The sequence below is a fragment of the Amphiura filiformis genome, chromosome 1, assembly GCF_039555335.1.
Source record: "Amphiura filiformis chromosome 1, Afil_fr2py, whole genome shotgun sequence".
Lineage (NCBI taxonomy): Eukaryota > Metazoa > Echinodermata > Ophiuroidea > Amphilepidida > Amphiuridae > Amphiura > Amphiura filiformis.
Window position 1 is genome coordinate 92613232 of NC_092628.1, and position 7991 is coordinate 92621222.

The following is a 7991-nucleotide window of genomic DNA, read 5'->3' on the forward strand; positions in this document are numbered from 1 at the left end:
TGACCGAAATCATACATTATGGCTTTATATGGAATAACCCATTCTTCTTTATGTGCAAATCATGATGCTATTTACAGTTGCAGCTTACAAACATAAATTGTTCAACCTGCTCGTGTAACTGTATTGCAACTAAGGATCTGTACAGTCTTTGAATATTTTTATTGTTGGTGATTATTAAAACTGAAACTGACATTGGGTACCCTAGACACCACCGATTCTGAAAGTCAAATTGGAGTGCAAAATTTGCATTTTTTTATATTGTCTCCAAACAGTTAATGACCTATTAATCTTCCACACAAAGTGTGCATTTCAAATGGGGTTACCTGAATGGGCAACTCCATTTGAAATCTGCACCCCCTGTGTGGGCAATTCAGATCATGTCTTCCATAGGGGTGTATGGACTTCAATGAATAGATCAATGGTGTTCACTTACATGTACTTTGTCTTAATTCATGCATGTATTGCATGTTGGGAAAGTATTCCAGTAAGTTTGTATTTCCAGGAAATGTAGCATTGAATATGCACCAAGAATTAGTTGTTATAGTTTGTTCGGCTTATAATTGGTGAAAAAAATGCCTCATAATATTGTGTATTGATATACAGGGATGTAAATTTTGTGTATTTTTACAGAATTCTGTAATTTTTGTAGTCCAGATTTACGCAATTTCTTTTATTTTCAGCCCATTTTGGGCTTTTTAGCCCGAATTTACGTTTTTTTTTTCGTATTTTTTCTTCAGGGTTATTTACATCCCTGGATATAGAAAGGCGAGCACGCAGTTGGGCGCAACACTTCTGCGCGTTGCGTAATGCATGACTGTTGCACAGCATGTTTATATGTGAATTTACTCAAGCGCTATTTTAGACTTAATTGAGACACGCAATAACAAAAAATGTAATTTTTGCCAATTATAAGCCGAACAAACTATAAGACATAGCCTTCTCATTTTCTTAGGGCAGCCTTTCTGGCACAACTGATTGCTAGCAAAGCATTGCCTTGAATTACAAAAACAACAATCATGGGTTTGACTTTCAGGGGTTGCAGATTGGCTTACTCATAGTGGACAAGTATTTTTGTTGAGAATTATTTTGTAAATATGATTGGTAAACATTGACTATAAGTTTTTTCAGAATATATTTTGATATGTTTTCTATATTCAGATCATTGCATTTCTACTGAACAAAATATTATGCACAAAAATTGTTGGCAAAACAAAAACAGATGTATTTCATTATGAATAGCAAAAACCTAAAAATTGTATGTAGGCAACGAAAAAACCCTGTTCTACGGGCGGACGGACCTTTCAAGTGGGTCGGCCAGTCAGGCTTTTTTTTTCTTTTTTGGAAATGACCCAAAAATATCACCAAAATCTGTAAATATTTGCAATTTTGGATTATTCAAAAAAAAAAATGCTCCTGAAATTGTCAAAATTTGGGTCAGTATTCATTCGTACAGGAAATATTTTTTATCTGGGTCGGTTGGGCCCGTAGAACAGGGTTTTCTTTTTTCGTCGCCTTATGGAAGAGTTCTTGGGGATATCAAATTTATCATTTAAGAGACATGAATTTAATATCAATGCCTAATCAAAATAATACCAAAATAACCAAGTTATACTTTTTCATTTTTCACACACAATGGTCTGTTTCAGTATTGAGTAACCTTCAGGGTGTGACACAAAGTAGCACATAATTGTGGCACTGTATTACTCCGTAGTCATCAACATACCATGCAATATATGAATATTATATTGTTTAAAGTCAGTCAGTATTCATGCCTGCTAAATGATAAATAAGATGATCACAGGCAGATTTAACGCATTACAAGTTAATAATGGGTCAATATTACAAATGATATGCATCACACGTAGCAAGGACATTAAGGGAACAAACCGAAAGTTCGATGACATCCTAAAATAAAAGTTTGTTCATATGAAGCTGACCCCCTCCCTCCTTGAAATGTAAGTGTGAAATTCTAATATGAAAGGTCAACTTTCTTCCCCTGCTTTTTTTTTACAAATGTAATCATATTTTTGACCCCTCCCTAACCATGCTAACAAAAGTACTTGCATGTTTAAGGCCTCGTATCCATAGGCTGTTCCCTTGTGGCGTGTGGCGTGTGCGCTTGTTCCGTGTTTACTTTTTCCCATGTGACCTGCCACACAGACAACCTATGGATACGGCCACTAAGCAAAACAAAGGTTCGTTGTCTGTGTCACATGGGAAAAAGTAAACACGGAACAAGGGCACACGCCACAAGGGAACAGCCTATGGATACGAGGCCTAAGATGTCATCAAACTTTTAGTTTGTTCTCAAATCAGTTGGAGGTACCTATGAATTTGGTAATATGCAACTAACCCCTTCAGGCTTAAGGTAGCTGTGTACTCTCAGATACGCATGTAGTAAAAGTGCCATAACTTTGTAATTATTCACGCAAGACATATAAAAGTATACATTTTTATGAAGGCAAGACATCAATGAATATCAATATAAGTACAGTTTTGGTGTAAAAACAATAATTATGAAGAAAATTACAAAAATTTGAATTTTTGGCAATTTTTGTTCGGTACATCATAACAAAAAACACTCTTTCCAAAAATGTTTGTTTTGCTTTTTTCTTAATCTTGAGGCACCATTCCAAAAACGTTTTTTTTAGTTTTTTTATATTGGCCTTATTTTTGGAGATATTGACCACATAAGGCAGCAAAATGAACTTTTTAAAATTCACAAATGCCTATTTGCACAAAATGATGCCTAAAATCGGAAATAGACCAAAATATAAAAAAATAAATGAAAACAGGTTTCTTAAATCGATCATGCTTTTTATGATGAGCATAATTGCTTACCTATAGATGCTGTATTTATTGAGTTATCATGTACCTAAACCGCCATTTTACCGAGAAAATGAACATTGAAATAAATGCTGTTGAAGTTTAAAGTGGTCACATTTTGCACTTTGATCGAAGCTTACAGAAGAATGCGGCAGTTCTCGTTTTTCTACCTTACATTACGTTAACATCGGGTAAATCCACAGCCCCTTGAGAAGTTTGGGCGAAATCTATTCATATCTTGATGTTTAAATCGGGGGAAAGATCTTGAAAAAATTCACATTTTATAAAGCTAAAACGGAGCCATTTGACCGCTAGGTTTTTGTGAAATCAGTGCTTCCGTGGTGTTTCCATAAGATGCGCCACAAGCATGCAGATAAGCGTCGGCGTATCGTAAGCGTATTTGTGCGTTACTAAATTGCGCGATCACGCAGCGTGATGCGTTGTTAAGCGCACGTGTACCCTGCTGGTACAAGAAAGATTTTCTTTCCTTTTAAATTTCAAACACGAGTGGAATAGTGAAATAAAATCCCTAAATATTGCAGTTGGAGTTTACAAATCTGGATTTTCATTCCTTGTATTTATAAAAAACATAACAAAGTACAAACATATCAAAAAAACTCAATTTCGCGAAAGAAACAATGTCTAGAGTACACAGCCGCGTTAAGCAGTGTTGTAAATATATTCTATTACCTTCACAGCAGGGTGAATGGGCCTTGTTTAAAGGGGCATTTCGTGATCCACAGCCTCATCCCCCACTTTTCTCAAAAAAAGTTGAGATTTTTATATCACTGGAAACCTCTGGCTACATAATGTTTATGTACAAAATATTTCTTGCAGATTAATTCGCTTTTGCAAAGATATCGTGAAATTTGAATTTCATTCTGGTGCACCAGAACGAAATTACAACGCATTGTCTATGGAGCAGTGTAATACACATAATCATGCATAACTCGCAAACGCAAAATCGGAATCAACTGAAATTTTGGGAATAGGCTTTTTTCGTGGATATGTACTGAAAATGTCATATAAAGAGGATGCTATAGGATCACGAAACACTCCTTTAAAGGGCCTTGGACTAACACCCCCGATTTCAACATTCCAAGAACACCTTTTCACTTGCATATATGGTATTGAATATAAGGGGAAAAATTGAGGCACATGGTCAATGATGCACAAGAATTGAGTTGGCATTTCCATCTGTTGGATGTTTGTAGTGTGTGGGCATTTGGTTTTGACCAATTAAACATGTAATTAAGTTTTATCACAACAAAACTTGTTTGATGTATAGTGTAGTGTACAGTAACATAAAATAATATTATATGACCATTGAACAGATGTTTGTATCAAAGATTTTGCTATGTTGGAATATGAAAATAAATAGTATATTATGAAGCCTTATTAATTTTTGGAGCAAGTTCATTTTTTTGTGGTCTTCGCAATGCTCAATTAATGTGTTTTGCATAATTATCTATAATAAATTACAGAGTTTGGCGAATTGGTAGGGCTAAAAACTTTTACGGTTTACATTATTTTGGAAAACGGACTTGCGATTCGAAGATCAAGGCCGTGCGCACTTCAATAAAACGTCAAATTTTGTTTTTGTTTATGTTAAAGGGGTCAAATTAATTTAATTAGTTTCAAAAGCACTGAAAGCTCCCTGCGAGCTAAGCACCGAGTAATCGGTCACAATAAACTACAATACAGTCATACTGTTTAACATGAACACCCGCAAATCCAATCTGATATTGGGTCACTCGTACCATTACACAACATGTATTGTTTATTCAACTAATTTGTCAACATTGTCATGTCAGTGTTCAAAGGCTGATTGCTTTTTATGGAGAACCTATTGTCAACAGTAAAGTGTTTGTTTATTGAATTAGGTCAAGTGTGAGATGCTGTTGTGTTGAAGGACCATTGAAAGAATATCCAATTTGACTATTTTGAAGTCTCCAAAATCATCCAAATTGATCAGGGTTGCCAAACTGCAATTTGGTCGCCCAAATGGGTGACTTTTGAAGATTTTCCCCACGACTTTTTACAATTTCCTGTCCCATAGAGACAGATGGTTAAGAAAAAAAATGGGTGACTTTTTAGCAATGCAGATACAAGTCTGGTAAGGCCATCTTAATTAAATCCTGTGTCTCAAAGCGTGTGAGAAATTGAAAACTTAATGCGGAATGCAGTGTTTTTACTGTAATTTTTTTTTCATTTTGATTTTTTTATGTGTCAGTACAGGATTTGGGACAAGCATTTTGTTAAAAAAAAAAAAATGAATTTCTTGATTTTCAAAGAGGACTTCGCGCACGATTGTACTAACGCGTGCAGCAGCTTTGAGACACAGGGTTTAATTAAGATGGCCTAAGGCTAAGCATTTGGATGTCTTGAAGGAGGACTTCGCGCACGATTGTACTAACCCGTGCGGCAGCTTTGAGACAGGGTTTAATTAAGATGGCCTAAGGCTAAGCATTTGGATGTCTTGAAGGCCTTTATTTATTCAACAAAGGGACTGTGCAATAATTAATTATGAACCCTGCTTAGACCATGGGAGATGGTTTGTCTGATGTTGTCATTCATACAGGTGTACCGTAACTCACAGGTAATCTCTCAGCCATTTGTGACCAATTTTCAGAAAACCGGTTTAGGTGGCGTTTTTTCAAAACCTTAAAAAACTGGAGAAAGTGCAAATTGTTCAAAATTGGGTATGTTTTTGGAAACCCAGCCAGACATCCCTATTCAATCTGCAATTAAGACCCCCAATGGCCAGTAAAATTGAGCACTTTGTTGTTACTCCTGTTTTGTTAAGTTTCAGTCATTTTATTACTTCAGAAAACAAAATTATGTACAGGGTGAGTCAAAAAAAGTGCAATAGAGAAAAGATTCCCTTTTTATTTAAGAACCGAGTTGATCCTTCTTGGTTTTATCATTTTATATATGGTATATCCATCAGTGACTTTGTGTAAAAAAAAATAAGGAATTAGCAATTACAGTTTTGTTTTTATGACACATTTTATAACGCTACCCAATTATAATGTTTGTCCAAGAGACATCTAAAATTTGAATGTCAGCCCACTCTGTGTAAGGTAGATTTGGAACAACTGCCATTTTCTTAACCTCATTGGCATTGAAATAAAATGGAGCACCCAAAGTGTTGTTGCTCTTGGTCTTGTTTAAGAAGAAGAAACATTATTTTCATTTTACCTTTACTTTAAAGATGTTTATTCTCTATCAAAAACATAAAAATTTGTAGGCGGGTTTTTCAAATGTCAAAATGAAATGCGCGCAAATTGAAGTGGAGTGAATTACAAAATATCCAGGAAGAATTGGGATTAAAAAAACTGGAGTTGGAGTCGAGTGAGGTATGAAGAGTAATAAGAGTAAAGTAATGTTAGAAAGTTTGTTTGAACAGAAAAAAAGATATTAAAACAACACAAAAATCAACCTTAGTAAAGTTTCAGTTTCAGATCTGGTGCCTTTACCGTGCAATGTGTGCTCTCATTCAAAATACACGATATCTCGTGGACAAATAACGAAATTGGGTATCGTGTTAAAAGGACTCATAAAAATTGAACGGTAGTTGCGATTTACTTCATATTTTCATAGGTGGTCATTGAGTGTGGCATTTAAAAAATATTTCAATATTGGGAAAGTACGACTTGATTCTTACATAAATATCGATTCTTTGCTCTATTGCAGTTTTTTTGACTCACCCTGTACAATATGGACACAACTCTATGAAATAACAAGGACACTTCCAGCTACAACTCGGTATCAGTTTATTCTAATATGTTATGTTCAAGGTGTTAGACATGTTTACAATGTACAATAAATACTATTTTATACTATACAAAATTACACAAATTGTATTCAAGAATTATTCAAGGAACAATGTAAATTCATACGTATGTTCACAGTAAACTGCGAGCAATATTCTTCTACACTACCAAAATTGATAACATCAAACTGTTTACATGGACTCAAAAGACTTTCCTAACGAGGACCTGTGATGCAATTCACATTACGGATGGTTTGAACCTGGACCAACTTACTCCCAAAGGAGGAGTGAAGAGATTTCCTGACTGGATGTCATCTAATCATGTGACATCAGCATACGCAGCAAGCAGACCTGGGATATCGGGTAAAAGATTTACTTCTCAATTTGCAGTACGATCTGGTCAGTTTGCTGTGTAAGTTCCCATATGCACATTTGTAGGCCTATTTTGAACCCCTTGGTTATATTTGCAAGCATGGCATGTTGTGAATCCATGTCAAAATTATCATGAACACTTTTATGCTTTGCAGTAATCCCTATGTTCAACTATCTGTCTTTTGAAAGTATTATTTAATTTTAATAATTGTAAATAAATTCCCACAGGTGTTCTTTCCCTCATGGATAGGTCCCTTATAGTTATCAATAACCAATTTAGATAAGCTCTGAGAAGAGACTCTTGAGAACCCTAGACTCATATGTGACAGTGTTCTTTCCCTAATGGATTGGTCCCTTAGTAGTTATCAATAACCAATCTAGATAAGTTCTAAGAAGAGACTCTTGAGAACCCTAGGCTCATATGTGACAGTGTTCTTTCCCTCATGTATAGGTCCCTTAGTAGTTATCAATAACCAATCTAGATAAGCTCTAAGAAGAGACTCTTGAGAACCCTAGGCTCATATGTGACAGTGTTCTTTCCCTCATGGATAGGTCCTTTAGTAGTTATCAATAATCAATCTAGATAAGCTCTAAGAAGAGACTCTTGAGAACCCAAACTCATATGTGACAGTGTTCTTTCCCTTATGGATAGGTCCCTTAGTAATTATCAATAACCAATCTAGATAAGCTCTGAGAAGAGACTCTTGAGAACCCTAGACTCATATGTGACAGTGTTCTTTCCCTTATGGATAGGTCCCTTAGTAGTTATCAATAACCAATCTAGATAAGCTCTGAGAAGAGACTCTTGAGAACCCAGACTCATATGTGACAGTGTTCTTTCCCTCATGGATAGGTCCCTTAGTAGTTATCAATAACCAATCTAGATAAGCTCTAAGAAGAGACTCTTGAGAACCCAGACTCATATGTGACAAGTGTTCTTTCCCTCATGGATAGGTCCCTTAGTAGTTATCAATAACCAATCTAGATAAGCTCTGAGAAGAGACTCTTGAGAACCCTA